General features: G+C 38.8%; 1 protein-coding gene across 4 annotated transcripts in view; it reads left to right on the top strand.

Annotated features, from left to right (window-relative positions):
- The window catches only part of VTI1A (vesicle transport through interaction with t-SNAREs 1A), a 273,846-nt gene that overhangs the window by 129,907 nt on the left and 124,273 nt on the right, over positions 1-19,666 (top strand). The window lies entirely within an intron of this gene.

Raw genomic sequence — 19,666 nt, 5'->3', positions numbered from 1 at the left:
AGTGATTAGTGGTGTTTTGCCTGGGAGATTTGTTGTTAAAACACTGACCTTGGCTTCATCTGGTATTTGGGCTCTGTACTGAAGCCACTGTACTTTGGGTACCATCTCATCCAGACAACTAAGGGTTATAATTCTTCCTCTGAGAAGGTTGGTTTTTTTTTTTTTTGTGGAGGAATTACAGAATGGCACCTTTGCTACCTTCCTCTGTGATGTTTTCTCCCTCCTTACAAGACCTTCTTAGTATCTTGAACATTCTTGAATAGTTAAAATACTTTTATTGGTATTTCCTAGGAATATAGCTGTGATTTTGTCCAGGATTCACAACCCCTTTAGGAATATGATCTATGCTTTGTGAGGGTATGGCAATGGATGGCACAGCATGTGGGAGAATATCTAGGAAACTTCTTACATCCGCTGGTCTGAAACTTCACTCCTGAACAATTACAGGATCCTGATGAAGTGATAGAAAGCTTAGGGGAAAAAAATGCTGTGGCTATTCCAAAGAGACAAAACTTAGAATCATAGAATTGTTAACGTTGAAAAAGACCTCTAAAATCATAGAGTCCAACCATTAACCTAGCACTGCCCACATGTTCACTGCTAACCCATGTCCCCAAGTGTCACATCCACACGTTTTCTGAGCATTCCCAGGGATGGCAGAACTTCCTGCACTGTGCTGGACCCAGGCCAGCATCTACCAAACACTGCTCCATGTTATGCAGTCCCTCCGAGGGTCTGCAATAACAAAAACATCTGTATTATCAACGCTGTTTCCAGAACAAATCCAAAACACAGCCCCATACCAGCTACTATGAAGAAAATTAACTCTATCACTGCCCAAACCAGCACAGCACAATTAAGGGACTAAATATAGGCAGGCAGAGGGAGAAAGTGTTTTTGTAGTTACAAAGTAGAGAGCTGTATTCAGTCACAAAGAGCTGTGTTCAGTTGGCATCTCTGCCACAGGCATCCCAAGTGATCCTGGTCAAATCACTCTGTCTCTGAATCTTGCTTTTTCTTTGTAAGGAATAGGATATCAGACAGTTTCTCGAAGAGATACTTGCAATCTCCCCATTGGTTTTCAGCTATCGAGCTCTGGAGTGGACTTTATTCAAGTGTATCTTGTGATACCTAGTATTGCTCCTATTTTATTTAATGCTACCTTCTAAATCTTGTGGTAGTGTCATTAGAGGAAAATGTCCTCTACTGGGAAAAACGCTGCCTAAAGCAACAGGCGAATACTGCCTTTGCCAGTGCACCTGGCAGTAACAATAGGCTGTGAACTACAAAGGGTGACATACTGCAATTAATTTTTGAATGAGCTATTCAAGATACTCTCGAAGTGATTGAGGATGATTTTGATATCTTTGTATCCTTTAGTGTCGAATGGGATTGGTTTAGGATCAGACTTAGAACAGTTAAAGAGGCAATGACAGGGCTATGCTCCTGTTGGCAAAACTTACTCTTATTTGCAGTCATCTGTGTCCTGTCCTCCTTAAACTATCCACAGGGACTCCTGTGCAGAGTACACTGGGCTTATTAGTATGTCACATGTTACCATGCCCTGAGTGACTGTCCATAAGCAGTCACAGCAGAGGTGGGCAGTGTGCCACACAGACATCGCAGAACAGTCACGGGCAAGGGGTCTGTCTGTGCTGAGGAATCAAATAAATTACAATAACTAGAATTTTCAGCTTCATTCCTAAAAATCAGTTCTTGCATAACTAATTGTGTGCAGTGAGGAGCTGGCCCTTCTCCTTATTTCAGTCTGATAAATTGCCACAAGGTAAAATAAAATAGATTACTCACCAGGCATTGCTCTTCTAGGATGTCATGGGTATGTAATGCAGTTGCAAATGGAGAGGGCAGGTGGTCCAGACAACTGCAAATGGAAAGGTGCCAGCAAGGCAGTCCTCTATTAAGAAGTGATGCAATTATGAAATGGTTTGAGGACCTCTATATTAACCCATAAAACAACAGACACTCTCAGAGGGAATTGCCTTCTCCCTGACTTTTGCCTGCTGAGCTGCATTTTCTACCCTCAATTGAAGCATCTCTCTTGTAATACATTTCTGTACGTTTCTGTCTGTGACAGTGAACCTTATCTGCTATCAGAAAAAATAGTAGAAAGTCTGAAGTGGGGTGAAGTTAAAAAAAAAAAAGAAAAGGTTTGCTGTAATTTCAAGGCACAATAGTGATAGGTAGAGACTGGGACTGGCAGTAGTTAAACAAATCAGAGATGAGGACTTCTAGGCGAGTCTGGAAGTATCAACTTGTGCTGAAATGTTTTCTCTCAGGTGTGGGCTTAGGGAGAGAAAACCGGTTAAGTCCATTAGCATTGCCTTGCATGGTCCAGCTGCTGAGCTGCCGTGTGGCTCTTCCACAAGGACTTTGTTTTCCAGGACAGCATTTGTGGCTGCTGTAAGCATCCTGTGCTTGCCAGTGCAGAGCAGACAAAGCAAATACAGCAGAGCTTGAATCCTGATCGAGGCAGCAGTGGTCTCATGGATGGGGAACCGTTTGGGGTTGATAAAGTTTCATCAGAAAAGATTTAATTCCTGGCTCTGGCACAGTGCTGGGGAGAGGATCTAAGCTGGCCAAACCCTGTGTCTCTGTTTCTCATCCAGCTGAACAAGACAGTGACACTTGTCTTCCCACGGGAAGGATATCGAGGCCTTTGGCTGGAAGTCATCCTGCAAAGCATGGGTGTGAAACTGCTCATGTGCTGATATGTGAAGTTGGCTGTTTGGCCCTTAGCCAGCTGTGCACATGAAGTCCCTTTGGAGGCAGCAGGACTTAAACATGTGCTGGAGTTTAAGCATGTGCTGAAATGCTTTGTAAATGCAGGTCTTTGTGACTAATGATACTTATGTGCTAGGATGATTACGATCATGATCTTGGATATTTCCGAGAATGCTTTGTCTTTCCCAATTGAAAAAAAAAAAAAGATTTCTGTGGCTCTACACTTATTACAATGCTGTTTTAATGAGTGTTTTTTGTGTTTATAGTAAAGGCATGGGTTGCACGAGCTTGGGCTTTTATAGTTCTTTTTGAAGGGAGAATGGTAAAGCAGAAGAAGAAATCTAATTCAAACACTATCTCTTTGGGGGCTGAAAAGGAACTGTTGCATTGCATAATAAGGAAAACTCAAAAAAAAAAAAAGAAGTTAATGATATTACTAGAAGCAGGTTAAAAAGTTGATTATGGAAGCTGAGCTTTGTAAATAACTGTGAATTCTAAGCTGAGGTCTCTGAAATGCCAATTACAGTCACTTGAGTACATGGGGGCATGCTGGGCTTTTGCCGGGAGAGTTAATGAGCAATTTCATAACGTGCTATATATCACTTTAGGAAGACATGATAAATTGCCTCTAATGGTATTGTGTGTATAAATGGGAGCTGGTTTTGCTCTGTGTTCAGTTCTAGTGATTGGGTGGTACACCTGGAAAGACTTGTATTTTAATGGGCCCTTTTTAGCACTTTTGCACCTCGTATGTTCTGGATTATGTATGATTGATGGCCTTGAATGTATGGGAAGGAAAGATATGTAGATCTTAATGCTTTTAAACCATTTGTTTTCCAGTCTTTCTAAAAGACCTCTCTGTTTTCTGGGTAATGGTTTATACGTCTCAAGTAAACAGAAGTACGGTTCTGGGACTTTGGCTTTTAGCACTATAAATCCAGTGGGTTTTTATAGGATGGTCATTCAGTTTACAGTGCACTTAAGAAAAGATAGCTGTTTTCATACTAGTCATTAAAGACAAATAAGTAGGGAGTTTGGTAGATAATTTGATGCATGAAGTAGATTTAAAAAAATATAAAACCAGAGTTTGCTGGGCATTCGTCTAGTTTGCATTTTATATGGTGAGTAAAATTTCTTTTTACCTTGGGTCACACCAGTGTGTTCACAGTCACAACCTTTCTCACTGTCTTAAGCATTTCACATACGTGTTGTTCAGCAGCTGGACTGATATTCTTTAGAATAATAAAACATGTATTTCTCAGTTTCGTGTGCCTGTGTCTTTCATTGTCAGGTGGAAATTTCAACTGGGGAAAGAGATTAGATGACTTTGCAATGCTTTTGCATTTTAAATGCTTGCTTGTTAAAATTAAATTTCTGACTAATTGCAATAAGGTAATTTGCACCTTCCTCCAGTAGCTTCTTATACTTAGTTTCCATTCTTTGCAGGTATTTAATAAAAAATTAATAAGATGAGGCTCCTGTGTGTCAGGTACGATGGGTCAGGGTCATGGAGGCGGGTGGGTGTCCAGCGAGTGCCATCAGGAGTTACGTGCCACTGCAGCCTCGTGACCTGATCGCGCTGTGCAAACCCACCACGAGACTCAGTCCCTATTCCCAGTATTCAACAATGTCACCAGGCAAGAGAGAGAAATGACAAGCCCCATGTTATGAATGACATAATTAAATGAATTCTGAGGTGTGTGTCAGAGCAAGGAGCCAAACCCGGTTCTCCAAATTCAGATGCAGTGCTCTGAGCACAAGACGAGCTTTTCTGGTGTCAGAGGGAAGCTGGGTTTTCTGCCAACTTGTGAAATTATTTGTTGAAAACATATTTTAAGCTAGCATATGTGTAAACAGTCTGGATTAATTTGAAACTGAGGTTACTAAACCACTGGAGTAACATGAATAGAAATTAATGTGTGAGGAGGTGTGCTCCACCAATTTTTTGCTTTCTTGATATTTATATTTAAAGTGTGATGCTACTACCTACCTGTGTTTAATTAAAAAGTATAGATGTCCAACTTAGCTTTCTACCATAATACAAAGCAATTAAATGCTAGGAGAAATGCAAAAGAGGAAAAAAGTTAATTTCTATAGCTTGATAGCTTACATTTAATAAAAAAAAGTTATTATGGATAATGCTTTGGAAATAAAAGGCAAATTTGCTACTTTAAAGTGGAAATATTCCTGTTGCATAACGCAGCACAGCTGGGTTTTCTCTAGTATATCTTTTTTACCATGTTTCTTAGTATGCTGATGCAATGAAGGAATATTTTTCTGTGAATTACATGATATCAGTATCACCCCAACTTAAAGGTAGTCATGTTTAATAGAATGCATTGGTATCCAGTTGTGGTTTTGGTTTTATTATATATGTGTTTGTTTCCTATAACTCCTGGCACAGAGAGTCTGTGTTTGTAGTAATTGCATTTTTTTAATTGAATTTTTTTTCAAATCTTTTTAATACTTGAGAGTATGTTAGCATCACTTGTAAAAAATCATGTCTTGAAATCTCAGGAGCATAAATGCTTTGGATCTAGGCATAAGAAAAATAAAAATGACCCTAGATTTGTTGAGTATCACAGAATCACAAAATGGTTGGGGTTGGAAGGCAGCTCTGGAGATCATCTAGTCCAAACCCACTGCAAATGCGAATAATATGTGTCTTCACTGTCCTTTCAGCTTCCTTAATCAGGCATCCAATGGCTACCTGGTTTTCTTTGTAATATAGATAGGGATCATTGCAAAAGTAAAAAAATAAAAATAAAAAATTGCTACATTGTAAACTTGCTAAAAAAGTCTGCCAAGTACTCTCAACTGGGAAAAAGTGTTTCCCACTGCTCTTTGTGTGCAAAAAGATTCCCTTTCATGAAAAGCAGTAGAGATTTGAAGAAGCCAATAGTGGAAGTGCATTTGAAATAGCAGTTATTGTCTCTTGGGCTGTTTTGGGGAATTTGTTTTGTTGGTTTTGAGGGGATTTGAGAGTGCACTGGAATAACTATTACTTGTTTAATGAAAACAATTGCAAAAAGGTACAATATATATTGTTCTTTCAATGTTTGTGTTGATTTTAGTAGGTAAAAAGCTGGCTGGAAAAGCTTTTGAACAATCTCAGCTCTCTCAATATAAATATCGTAAATGATAGATGCTTAAGTCAAATGTCCCATACATGCTGAAGTCATATTCAACAGTGTGTCCCAGTGATGTGATACCTGGCACTTAAATCCTCTTTGTGGCCTTTTTAGTGCAAAACTTCTCCAATAACCTACCCCAAAGTATTTTGAGACAAACATGCTTGTTTTTTTTCCAAAATAATGTATGTAATCTATCTAATATTTAGGTAGAATGTCTTATCTGCTTTTGGCAATTTATCCTCAACACTCTCGTGTTCAGGATTATTGTTATTTTTTATCTCAGATAGGGTTTGAGCACAGTTTGGACGTTGCCTGTCCTGAATTTCATAGCATTGAGCATCCTCTGCCTGCACAAAAATCTTCATCTGGAAAATAGGATAATGGTTGTCTGTATGATGTTGAACCTCAACCTTGTGAGTCCAGAAGAGACTGACAGTTTGTAAGGAGAGCTGTGAAACATCAGACTGATGTGGGCTTGATGTTTGCTCAGAGCACAGCAGCGTGGGCTGCTGAAGATCATGTAAAAGAAATCCAGAGTGACCTCCCCAGTGTCAGGCTGCACCTTGTCTCCAGAGACAGGAACTGAACTCAGATCTCGTGTCTCAACTGACTGAGTAAATCTGTTATTTTTTCCAGAATATGTTTAAACACGTACTCTGTATCACAGTTAAGCACAATGAGAAATCTTGCCTCTTTAGAAAAAAAAAGAAAAAGAGCCTAGGAGTTAGGTTAGGAAGGGTAAAGAAGCAAGACAGGCAACTTGCAATCCAGCCCTCATATGAAAGTTGCCCCAGGCAATTTTGTTATGTCCAGGGAAGCATATGATATTCATTGCAAGGGCCCATCATTAATGCTGACTCTCTGGGAACCTGTCTTATGTTGTTTCCACTTGGGACAGGTTAGCTAGAAAATTGATCTGATTTTATTAAAGAGTCGTTTTCTTTGCTGTCTGGCAGTGGTCTCTGAAAAGATGTTTTGTCTTTTTAACACTTGGTGATTGCTCTAATAGGATCTCAGAAGTCCAATGCCCAAATTGAGTCTCATACACAAAACTACTTTGTTTTTGACTCACAGCATGGACAGTTTAAAGTAGAGCTCAAAGGACCAGTTCCTGTTTATGCTGCAGGTTTTTTTATTCATTTTTTTTTTATTCATTCTTATATGCATTGTTTTTATTCACATCCCTCTAATTAAAAATAAAATACATTTACAGAGGGTTAATTAGTCAGCTTTTTTTAATATACATTTATCTATAGACAAGTGGTGATTTTTAGTGTATGGTTCATGATTTCTCACTGTTGGCCACTTTGTTGAGCCTTTGCTGCAATCATCTTTTTCAGTGGCAGTAAATACTGTCCTATTCTCAGAGCTTACTCTGCCTGGATGAGATCTATCTTGCATCCAGACTAACAAGTTTTGAACAAAAAAAAAAAAAAAGAGAAATCTCACCTCTCTTCCTCTCTTCTAGTTTGAGGGAGTAAGGCCTGTGTGTAATAAAGAAGCAACTTTATTTTGCTTAAAGGTTTTTTTGAAAATTCCCACTTAGCTGTCTATTGATCAAAGGATAGTGGTTTAGTCAGTCTGATGGCTTAGAGGGATAAGATCTGTGAGAAAGAATCTTGCCTCTGACTGACTTTATTGTGTAGGCAGTAGGGGATTCCTTCTAGTGGTTTAAAAAAAACAAAACCATATAAAATTTGTCTTTTGGAGAAGTGATAGTGAGAAACAGATTTTAGGACAGAACAGGTAGAGGTGGAGATTGTAAAAACATTCTCAGAACATGTTTCTTTAAAATTATCTGCCAACAAACCTTTGTAACAGCAACCTGATATTCCCCACAGCCCAGCAGCTGAGGCCAGATGTTTGACAGTGGTGTGAGGCCACCATCCACAAGGGTGACGTCAGGATGGAGCCCATGTGAGAACTGTGTTGGGATGTGGGATGGGTTCATGTGAAAGCTCTGGTCCATGAGGAAAACTGGCAACCTGTAGCTGTTGGTCTTGGTGGTATAGCAGGACGGGGGGGAACTGCCCAGGATACAGGGTAAAGGGAGTTGTCAGGATATTCTGTGCCTGTATCGGATGTGCTGAGCAAAGGAAGGGGGTCATGTGCCAAGGAAGGAGCCTTGACATGTTTTTCCAGTCATCTGTGCGACCCACAGTAGATTGAGCAAAAACCAAGGCAGGGAAAAAGTAAGGATGCTGTTCCTTAACACAAGTGCCCTTCCCCACTGACTGCTCTTTTAGGTTGACTTAGTTTAATTCAAGAATTCAGGGCTCAGACCCCTGTTGCAAAGCATTGTGCTGAGCCATGGCTTATAATCTACCTTAAAGGCAGACTAAAGGTTTTTGGTTTGTTGTTTTGTTTTTTTTTTTTTAAATTTTGGTTAACTAGCTAAATAAATTTAAACAAGATTCCAACAGATTGCACTTTTCTAGCTTCAAATTTTGCACCAATTCAACTTGGAATTAATTGTTGGTAGCTAAAGGCATCTTGATTTTCTGAAACTTCCTTGGGGAATGGTCTTAGAACTGTCTTTTTTGCCCTAAGTCCCTCTCAGGTTGCATGGACATTTGGCAAAGATCCTGCACATGCGTGAGTTTGATTCCTTTTCAAAAATTCTTATCTTTTTCACTCTTAATATGAGATTGGCTCTAGAGGAAATTGAAGTCAATTTTTAATGCACATGAGAGAGACATGGCAAAGATTTTATATCATGTAAAGTGTCAAATCAGGTGCTACACTCCTTTCTCCCAGACTTAAGTTTCTACACAGCATATCTGAACAAATGAATTTGTGAAGGTGATGGACCAGAACTCTGAGCCCATGTACCTCCCTAGGTCCTGCCTCTTTGTACTGGGGAGTTGGCATTTGAGCAGGGCATAGAATTGCATGGAGACAGACGGTGCTCAGCCCAAGCAAACCAGGCTTAGTGGAAACTCTGGCTGCAGCTTCCAAAGGGACTGTGCTGAAGTTATTTTGAAGTGTAAAATTATGCTAGAATCTTTTTTATAATAATCATGTCCTGAAATAATTTGAACTGACACTGTTTTAAAGAGTTGAGCATTATAATTTGTATTTATCATGGAAGTTTTCTTCCTCTTACAAATTATTCTAAATGTTTCCCAGGCTGCAGGATACATTGGTGGTGTTATTTTCTTGTTTTGTTTTGTTTGCTGTCTGAAAGCATTGAACATGCACGTCACCTTCCATAATTCAAGATCTGTCACAAGCAGGTCTTTAGCTACTAAATTTCCGTCTTTGGTTGGTTGACATTTTTTGTTTTGTTCTGTTTTTAAGGATAAGGAAAGCTATACTGTGTGGGGGTATTATATTCACTGTCTGTTTGTCCTTTCTGTCTACCATCTTCCTTCAACCCTTTGAATATTTTTAATCTATTTTATGAAAGAGTCCAGCACTTTACTTGCCCTTGAGCACATTCACAGTGAAGGCATCTGAATAACCCTTTGGAGATCCTTTCTGTGTCTTGTCTTTTGCAATCCCATCTGCACTGTCACAGAATATGGCCAGAAATGGAAAATTGCAGCAGTGCAGTGGTGACCTGCAGCTTCTGCGTGGTACAGAGCTGGCTGCAGTGGGCTATAAAACATGAACATGGTGTTTTAGATGGTCCTCCCTCCCCCTTCCTCTTTTGTCAGTTTACTTGTAAATATGAATTTATGTGCCTCAAGACAATGCAATACTATAGATAGGGCTTCCAGTCAGTTTTATGCACCAGTCAGCATCAGAATTTTAGCTTTATATTCCTCTAGGCATGCGGCTCACTGTGCAGCACTATTTTCCCACTGTAGTTATCCATTGGCTTAAGACTTTCATAACCCAGGAGGACACTTAAATCTCGCTTCAATCATTATGCCTCTGAACACTTTCCCCTTATGTCTTGGCTTTCTTTTGCAATCTTTTGTCTTACAATTTTTATCCTGCATTTACCTGCATTGAATTGCATTTGCCATTGTACAAGAATTTTCCCGAATTACTCTAACCCTGTCTATTCTTGATGTTTAAGGTGGTGCTCCGTGGGGAGATAGAAAGATGTGTGCTGTACACCTCAGCCATCTGTCAGATGCAGAGGATGCTGGGCGTGGTGCGCCCCAGCTTTCTGACTGTCCTTGTGTACCTCTCAATACAAGGCGTGTGGAGATCACCAAAGCTTTGGTCCCTAAATGCTACCGAGCCACACTCGCCTTCCTTTTTGCATCCTGACACCATGGGCTGTCTCACTCCTTAGCAAGGGAGTGGATTGCTGTGGCAGGAACCAGCCTGGACCACGCTGACAGGTCCAACAGGAAAGGAAGCCAGGGAGGGCAGTGCCAGCGGGACACTGAGTACAGCTGCACCACGGGGCTCTGCTCTGGCTCTCGAGCACAGATGTTGACCTGAAAACAGTTTCAGAAATTGTCATTAAAGTCATGTGGATTTGCTTATGCATATTCTTTTTTTAAAATAACAAAACAGTTTGTGCTGTCTCCAGGACTCATAGGAGCCAGCTATTTCAGAGGTTATTTACTTTTGTGATGTTTATCTTTCGCCCACTGGTGGGTGTGAACATCACTGGTTTTACAGTGTCCAAAGCAACAACCTAGGACTATTTTTACATCAGACTTTTTTTTTTTATTTTCCATTTTAGTTTACACAAGCTTGTCTTTTAAGGATCCCTCAGAGCTATAAAAACAATGTAGCATAATCTGATGCTTTACAGTTAGGAAGAGGAAATTAAAACACCCTTTTCGTTTTAGAATTAAGTACTATGGGAAGTAACCACTGAATGTAACTATTTAAGGCATAATGTATGAATGATTTCAAGTCTTTCATGCCAATCGCTTTTCTCTCCCATTTTTGATTAATGAGGCAATGTAAAAATAGAATAAACCTGGCATTTTATAGCAGGGATGTATTAAATGAAAACCTAACAATTCATCGTAGCTTACTCATCTCTCTGTAAATATGAATATTACTTGATATACTGTATATATGTATCATCCTTTTCCTATAATTTATTTTTAATTGTTTGACTTGAAATGATTTTCTGCTTCCTCTCCCCCAGGCCAGGTGAGAGTTCCTATTCAGTGTAATTCACTGATAAAGGTGCTTTACTTAGTTAATACCTAAAATTCTTGTGCAGCCAAAGTTTATCTTCTTAGAAGAATAGGATTTTCTTTGTGTTTATTTTTTTTATTAAAAAGTAAAACGATATTCATTAAAGGTTATTTACTTCCTGACCCTTTATTTGAAGGGCATATGCCTGAGATAGTTAAATATAGAAATGTCCTAAGAAACTTAAATTCTGTGCTTAAGAATAAAGATGTCCTTAGCTAATGTGACTTCGCCTCTGACCTGCAGAGCAGAAAGTCAGAATCAAGTTCTTTGTCTGGTGGAGCATTAGCAGCCATCCTTGAGATTGGAAAGATGTACTTGCTGAGGGAAAGTTCCTTGTGGATTGTGCTGTTTACCTAAGGGTTATATCCAAGGCACTCTCTGAACAGCTTGGCTGATTATTGAAAAATGCCTTATAGTAACTTCCAGCCTAAGTTGATCGATATTAGTGCACAGGTTTACATGGGAAGGAGGGAGCTATTTAAACATTGAGAGCCTCCGGGATAACTGCGAATGAAAAAATAATGCAGAACAAATATGTTGAAGGGTTCAAGAGAGAAGACTATCTTGTCTCTGTACAGGGAAAAAAAAGTTGTTAAATTGCAGCAGAAAAACCATTTGAATTCACTATTAATAAAGTGAAGGTGGATTTTTCCCTAGGCCAAAAAGAGGGGAGAAAAAAAATCAAACCCAACAAAATGTAGTGCTCTTTAATGTAGAGAGAAGTTAAGAGTCATCTAAACACATCCTTCCAGAGAAAGCTCACCTTCACTGCAAGTCTCTGAGCTGTTCTTGGCCTGTGGTCTGTACTAAGCTCCTGCCTCTGCAGCTCTGGGACCCAGCTCAGGGTTGTTCCCCCTCTCCAAGCAGGCAAAATTCAGATAATGACTTCTGTACCAGGAACACTAGAAAAGAAAAACTTAACGTCTTTCAACATCTCTAGAAGAACGTGTAAGAATGTGGAGTGGAAGGGTCCCAGCACCTGAAAATGATGCTTTTTTTCCCTCTCTTGAATATGTAGTAATTACAAGCTAAATGTTCTAGTGTTCTTGTGCTAAGAAATTGGAAGTCAGGAGATATAGCTTTGTCATGAATTCTTTTTTACTTTTGCAAGAGCCATAACCTTCCCGTGTCTCCAGCTTTGTCAGTTCATAATGAAACCATCAGGCTCCAGTGTCACATTCACATGATGGTTGACAGGATAGAGGAGGACACAAGAGGAGCTGGTGGGAAAAGCCTGACAGGAAGACAATGGGGGAAGTGAAGAAATGGATTTGTATCATGGAAAATGGGAAATAGGTTGATCTCTTTCCCAGAGCAAGAAGGAAGATGAAAACTTATTTTCTGCTGAAGGGACATGGGAAACAGACTGGCTTGATGAAAGATCTTTGGACACTTGGAGTGAAAAGCGTGATGTGCCTCTAAAGCCTTGTGGTGAAAAATCCATTCTGGTATGTGGTTAAGATGATGTAGGCAGAGGAGGCTTCAAGTACAGAGCCAAATAGGATGGAAACCGGATAGATTCCTTTAGTAGGTCAGTTGGTGTTAGCTTTCAACATTTAAGAAGTTTGGAGTACTTGGCATCCTTTTTTATCAGTTGTTTGGCACGTGTGTATTAAGGAGCAGACTGAACTTCCATCTGTGCTGGGAGCGAGATGGAAAAGTCATCAGTGTGTAACTCACTGTTGCTTTAACTGTTTTCTGCTCTGTTTTGGCTGTGTTTGTGGCTGATGGGAGATCACTGGGAAAGAAGTGAATGCTTCACATGAATGCTTTTAAAATAAACTCCACAGCTTACCATGCTGTGCAGAAACTCTACACTTTTGTAGGAAAGGTGGAGCTCTAAGAACAGTTGTGGAACATGCCTGGCTGTTGTACCACGATGCAGAAGGGGCTCTGCGGGGCCCAGGAAGGGGTAGGTCCAGTTCCTGACTGCACTAACCAACAACACCGGCTGCTGCCCCTGACTCGGGAAACATATTTTAGGAAGTCTCACAACTGCAGCACAGAACTGTAATTTTGCTTTGTGACTCATGCTGAGATATAGTCCTTGTGTGTCTTTTTGTCTGGGCACCTAATAAAGCTCAGGCCACACCTGTTTATGGATGCAGCAAAATGGCAGGGAGCTTATTTTTATACCATTGATTCTGATGAATGCCACTTATAATCAACACCTCCACGAGGAACTGGCTTGTGTGCAGAAATGCTCTTTAATTGAAGGGTACACAACAGAAGCACAATGTGGTCCCAGCGTGTTTATCTCATGAAACCAGAACTATTACAGTTATAGAATATAAAATGCTTTGAATAGATCATATCTGGTTTATGCTTTCTATGATCATATAGATATATTGATGATTTTTAAGATCATTCTTGTTTGTAAAAAGTGAAATGTGGTCACTTTAGAATGAGAGAATTAATTCTGTGTAGGGACCATATGACAATTTTGGGAGGTATTGCTGTCCTACATAACATACAGGTCACCAGGCTTTTCTGATGAGATAGAAAAATGACTTGCAAGAAGCTGTTAGGTTAATTACTGTTTAGAAAAGGGGATTAAATTCTAAGAAGTGTGCAGCACTCTGTGGACAGAATGCTTGTTGCTGACAAATTAAAACAACAAAAATATTTTGGAAATGATCCCTCTCCCCCTTTTTAACATAACACAGCAAATTGGACCTGTGAATTTTGACAAAGGCTTTTGAGCTGGCAAGATTCAAATGTGCATCACATGAAACTGCATTTTAATGCATCAGTTTGAATTGAAAATTAACAATTTTTAAAATCAGTGATAAGATATCTGTGGGATGGTCACTTTTTTTTTTTTTCCACAGTCTGTGACATGGAGCTGAGAGGGTGCTCACAGTCTGTTTTGCCTTCATTTCAAACTGAGCTGTATTCAATTAGATCAGAATCCCTGCTTGTTTTTACTGCCCAGTGCTAACGAATTCATATTCAGACCTCTATTTACTCAATTATTGTTGTCAGCATTTTTGTTTAAACATTTTGATTTGGGTTTTTTTTTGGCAGAACACAGTTTTCCCCCCAGCCACCCCATAGCAGTAGAGGTACGTATAGTGCTTGCAGAACATGCTGTATGTTCATGCAGCACATCATGGCCAACATAGAGCTTATGGTCATCAATCATTTGATTGTTCTTTAAACACTGTTTTAACAGGCATTCGTTGTATAAATGGATCAGGTTATTGACCTTTGCCAGCAATTGCTTGCTACATGTCATCATGGCTTAATGACATTATCAAGGAACATATTCTGTATTGTAGATACTTTAAAGGGCTGATGCATTGTCTCTCACTAGGACACATGGCTGGCTAAAGTATCTTGAATTAGGAAGTTACTTGATGTCATTATTAAAATATGCAGAGTATTTCCAACTACTTATGGAATAGGAGGGTGAAATACTTCTCTTTTCTACAAAAGCAAAGCCCAGGAAGAACAGTTATTTGTCGTATTGGAATACTTGTTTTGAAATCCTGCTTCATTTTTCCTTTACAATTTAATCTTCTACCTAGAATAGAGTGGTGCAGACCTCTGAATATCCTTTGAAAATTGTTTGACTGGTCTGCAGAGCTCCAGCTGCAACTCCTCCATTTCTAGGAATACTATAGATCTAATTGGCACTATTAAATCATTACAGCACATAATAGATGGAACTTCTGACTAAATCAACTATGTTTTTAATGACTATAAGAGTTTTTAAATTAGAATGGATACAGCATTCTTTATTTATTTCTATGGTGTGGGAAGGTTGTTAACTGGAATGGCTGATCAATTTAAATGAGGGAAAGTAGCCAGTATTCTATAAATTTTCTCTTCTGGTTAAAATTTAAGGTGGTACTGACTTTTCAAATCCCAAACTGTGAAACTGAACTGTTCAACTGACTATTAGTAAGTTTTTCTAGGATTTAGACCTACAGTGGTTTCTGTAGCTCCTCATGTCCCAGTCTTAAAGTTGATTTTCTCTTCCGCAGAAAACATACACCTATGACAAAAATTAGACAGTCTTGTAATCCTATGTTTTCCTCGACTGTTGTATTATAATTCAGACTCTACATGAATCAGAGGGTTCTTAAAAGCTTAAAAATTGGTATTAATCAATAAATCTTCATGCCATTGCTAGAAAATAATTAAGTAGCATTACTTTCATTTTATAGTGGAGAGAGACTCTTGGACATTTGGTAGCCTGGATATGACCAAAATGCAGATTTTACCCTCCTGTTCTGTAGTCATTCCTCTTTGGAATGGCTTTTTTGTACAATGTAAAGATCTTGCTGCTGTAATAATTAGTCCAGTACACAGTCTTAGTCTTTGGTTTTCTCCTACTGATTGTTTGAGACCCTGTTCTTCAATATCCAGATTCACTCCCTACATTGTGCTCATATTCTAGTCAATTCCTTAACTATTGTCTTGTTTTCCTTTCCATTGCCACAGCAAACTATCTTCTCATGTCTTTTAATTTTAATGGTGCTTATTATCAAGTTTTCCTGATGTTTATTAACAGCTTTCCAGTGAAAAGCTGTAATATAAAGCACAACGATGGTCTTGTAGAAAAGTAGGATTAAGGTCAGAAGTGGTGAATTCTTGCCCTTCCTTCTGATTTTAAGTTAGTTACATCCTTCTTTTGTCAGCTTCTGAGCTGAAAAAAACTAGTAATAAGAATTTTTACTCCTAAGCATATTATAGAGATGTATCTATTAATAGCTACCCCACATTTTCATAGATTTTAAGATTTAGAAGGAGAACAATAATTATTTGTCCAGGTGTTCTGCACTGGGGCTGTAGAAATTCAATAGTTAATACTGGAATAGAGAAAGTATTCCTACCACAGACTGTAAACCAGGTGTAACTTCAAGGAAGTGGGGGGGACAACAAGCAGGTATAAAACTGGTGCAGGGGAGGAGAATCAGGACATAAAAGCACTATTTGAGAGTTTCTTCTAAGTAAATCTCCTCACAGCAGTCTCCATTCTTTTTTGCCAGGGTTACATTTGATTGCTGGCTTTGACAACTCACTGTTGGCAGTAGGTTTCAAAAATGTCTAATCCAGCTGGATTGTTCTGTCTTCACATTTCCTTCCTACATCAAGAGCATATACTATTACCAAAAAAGAAAAAAAAAAAAAAGGAAAGAAAGAAACAAGGAAACAAGGAGAGAGAGAAAAAGCAGGTTGTTTCCATTATGGGATTCAAGATAAAATGGAAAATATAAACTTAATAATTAAAACCATGAAGGCTATAGTGGTGTTTTGTTTGGGGGGGGCAGAAGGAGAGAAAGCAAAAGCTCACAACGCATCCTTAACATCTTCAAGATAGATTGAGAGCTGTGATTTCAGCCCCGAGACCTAACAAACATTGCATACAAAGTGCAGTAAATGCAGTATTCATAAATGTATATGCTCTTTGTGACTTCATGTCAGCGGGGTTCTGTAGACCCTCATTTGTATCAAATAAACTTCAAATGGTAAAGAATACGTGCCAGCCAGGGACGAGCATCACTTTGAATTGTTCCTTGTGTATTGTAGCTGAAATGAGAAACATGGCTGGCTTCCTGTTTGTCAGGAGTGAAAAACAGGCACATCTTCTATAATTATTAGTAATAGTATCAATTTAATAAATTATTCACTCATGACAACAAGATTTACATTGTATTTGCTGATAGCTTGTGAGGGTTAGTGTTTGCTGTAGGAAGGTAAAATATGACAGTAATGCAGTGTACATTGTAAATCCCTATGTCACACCTGCACTGAAACAGTGAAGACAAGTGGTGCTAACTTATTTCTTACAGTACCTTCCTCCTCCCTTGTGGATAGTACCCACGTGTGCTCACATTTTGTGCTATTGCTTTTCCATTCTGGGACTAGACATTTAGAAATTCAGCTAACACAAAGGTTCATGCTTGTGCCTGAGATTTCCATGGACTGTGAAGAAATTATTGTTACTAGTGTATCAATGGACAAGAGGAGCCATATCAGAGATTGCAGGAATGGGACGAGGTGATGAGTTGCTTATGCTCAGCTCCTTTCAGTTGTGGCAACGTGGGAGAAAGCGCAGAAATGCTTGAGTAAAAATTTAACAAGTGAAAGATAGATCTGAGCTGAGAGAGGAATTAATATGCTGATAGCAAATGGGAGAAGTCAGACCATGAAGGGATTGGCTACAGAAGGAATGTAGCTATTGTTTAACACGCTGAACTGAGGAGAGGCAGTGGCATGAAAGAAAAAGACCAGTATGATGCTAAAAAAACAGTGTTTGTAGCAGCGTTGCTACATTACTGTAGGTGGTATGTAGATTTTTTGCCACGCTAAAAAAAAAGTGTGTGATAATACTAAGAAAGGGTGAAGCTTAAAAGAGAGTTTTAGGAAGGGGAATGGCTGGGACCAGTCAGTTTCCTATTGATGTCATGCAGAAAGAATTGGACAGCTTGCCCAAAAATGAGAACTGAAAAAAAAAGAACTGAGTAAAAAAAGATGTTGAGGGTGGGTGGAAAAGAAGATGATTGTGTTGCCTGTCATGAGAATAGATGGTGTGGAGACATGTTGGGGGACAAGGAACTGCTGTGTTGTGTTGAATTTGAGTTGAAGGCTAAGCAATGAGAAAGATGGGAGAGGAAATGGCAGTGTACCAGAGAGAGAAATCTGTCACTTATTAAATAGTAACTGAGTTGGTGCATGAGATTTTCCAGCTGTAAATCAACTGCAGATCTATAGGGAGGAAAGGAACCAAAGCCAGAGCTTTACACAGCCCTCACAGAGAGGGCAGGATCCTGGGTGCAGAGGGAGGAGGAGGTTTCAAGAGGGAAAGCATGACCAGTTTTGTCAAAGGCAGATGTGAGCTCTTTATCTGGGAAGTTTCTCTATCCCTCCATCCATCCTTGTGTGGGGCTGGAGGAGCTGGCTCTCACCAGATCGGTAGAAGCAAGCCTACACTCAGGTTTGGGCTGGGATAGTTTTCAAAACACTATTTATCTCCTAAATTATCTTCTTGTTAATGGGTTTCTAAGAGGAACCCCCAAATGCACCCAAGGTTGTTGTGATATTTTGAAGTTGCATGAGAGGCACCAAAAAATTCTGATTATTTGCTGTAAGATGTCCTGATAACAGAAGCTAAGCAGTATGTGGGCATTTGCTTGTTTCAGTGGAATTCTAGTAGAAACATTATTTACCCTGTTTTACAGACAGAGTAAATAGGATAAAAGAAATAAGGTGACTTGCCAAAAAATCAAACAAGAGATCTGTGATCAACTCATAGTCCCTTGCATATAAGTACTCTGATTTATTTCTTTGTAATTCAAAAGCAATTGAAGCAATGAAAAGAAATAAAATAGAAATTAAATAAAATAAACCCCAGCACATCTTCAGCAATTCCTTTGCTAAAACTTGTGATATGGTGTGAAAGAGGTTGAAGCTGTCCTCCTTGATAATACATTAAATAATTATTAAATTTTTATTTTACCTTAAGTAGGAATAATATTTGATTGTCACTTAAACTGGTTCTTTAGAATCTCATAGATTTACCCACAATAATCCAAGAACATTTAATAAGTCTTAAAATATTCATAACACACAGAGATCATTACTCTTGAGACCTTTGTACAAAGCAGTGAAGTGTGTTAGACATATGGCAGAAACCTCTTAATTTCTTATTTCTTGCTATGATTGTATGAAAGAAAGGAAAATTCTCTGTTCTTTTCCCCATTGCAATCTGCATGCCATTGTTATATCTGTTGTGGGCCAAAGTCATCTCATACACATGAGATGAAGAACATGGAGTTAATCAGGCTTGAATTTAGCTCAGTAAATATAAGCACAATAATAGTAAATTGTTTCAGTTTTCTGTACAGTATTTCAGATAACAAAAATGAGGAAATAATTTATTTCTATATCCAGAATGACGTTAACAGCCCAAACTGTGCTGCATGACAGATGCTGGTACCTACCTTTTATATTATTGGTAATTATCTAAAGTTGTTAATTGCTGTGGCATTGAGTATTAAGAAAAAAACCAAACAACAATTGATATGTCCTGCATTGGAAATATATAATAAATATCAGAAGCCCTTGTCACAGTACTGACTGTACGTAGAGAGGATGAACAATTTTGTTTTAATTATATTTCAATGTGATTGTGTAAAGTCAAGTGGAACCTCCATGGATTAAATCTAAAATAAAACTGTGGTTGCAGCGTATGGTCATAATCCCCAGATCTGTTGTGTCGAAATGACAGAATAATGAGTAGAAGTTAAAATGTCCTCTGCTTTCAAGTCATCATGGTTGTCATTTGATTAAATAATAGTGCATTCTGTTTGATGTCGTGGCTTTATTATTCAGAAGCACTTCAGTATATGTGTCCTACCTTTGTATTATGTGCTCCTGGCAACCAGGTGTCCATATAGGTTCTTGTTTACACACCTGCAACAGATACACTGTATGTTTAGCTTGCATGTGTGCTGCTTGAATATGGAATTTTAATTATTCCTCTTAATTATGGTGCATTCACCAAAAAGAAGGAAATCATTGGTCAGGTACAAAAAGAAACTGCTTAGTATTTGAAGGAATTTGATAATTTTGTTGTAGTTCATAGCTTGGCAGGTGGTAATAATGCTATGCCAGCACTGTCAAAATATGAAAATTAAAGTGACGATGGGTTTTAATGAAAT

The sequence above is a fragment of the Pipra filicauda genome, unplaced genomic scaffold (genome assembly GCF_003945595.2).
Source record: "Pipra filicauda isolate LSUMZ 115617 unplaced genomic scaffold, ASM394559v2 scaffold213_size2393758_pilon, whole genome shotgun sequence".
Taxonomy (NCBI): Eukaryota; Metazoa; Chordata; class Aves; order Passeriformes; family Pipridae; genus Pipra; species Pipra filicauda.
The sequence above is the reverse complement of the archived record's forward strand: the minus strand, read 5'-3'. Positions and strand labels throughout refer to the sequence as shown.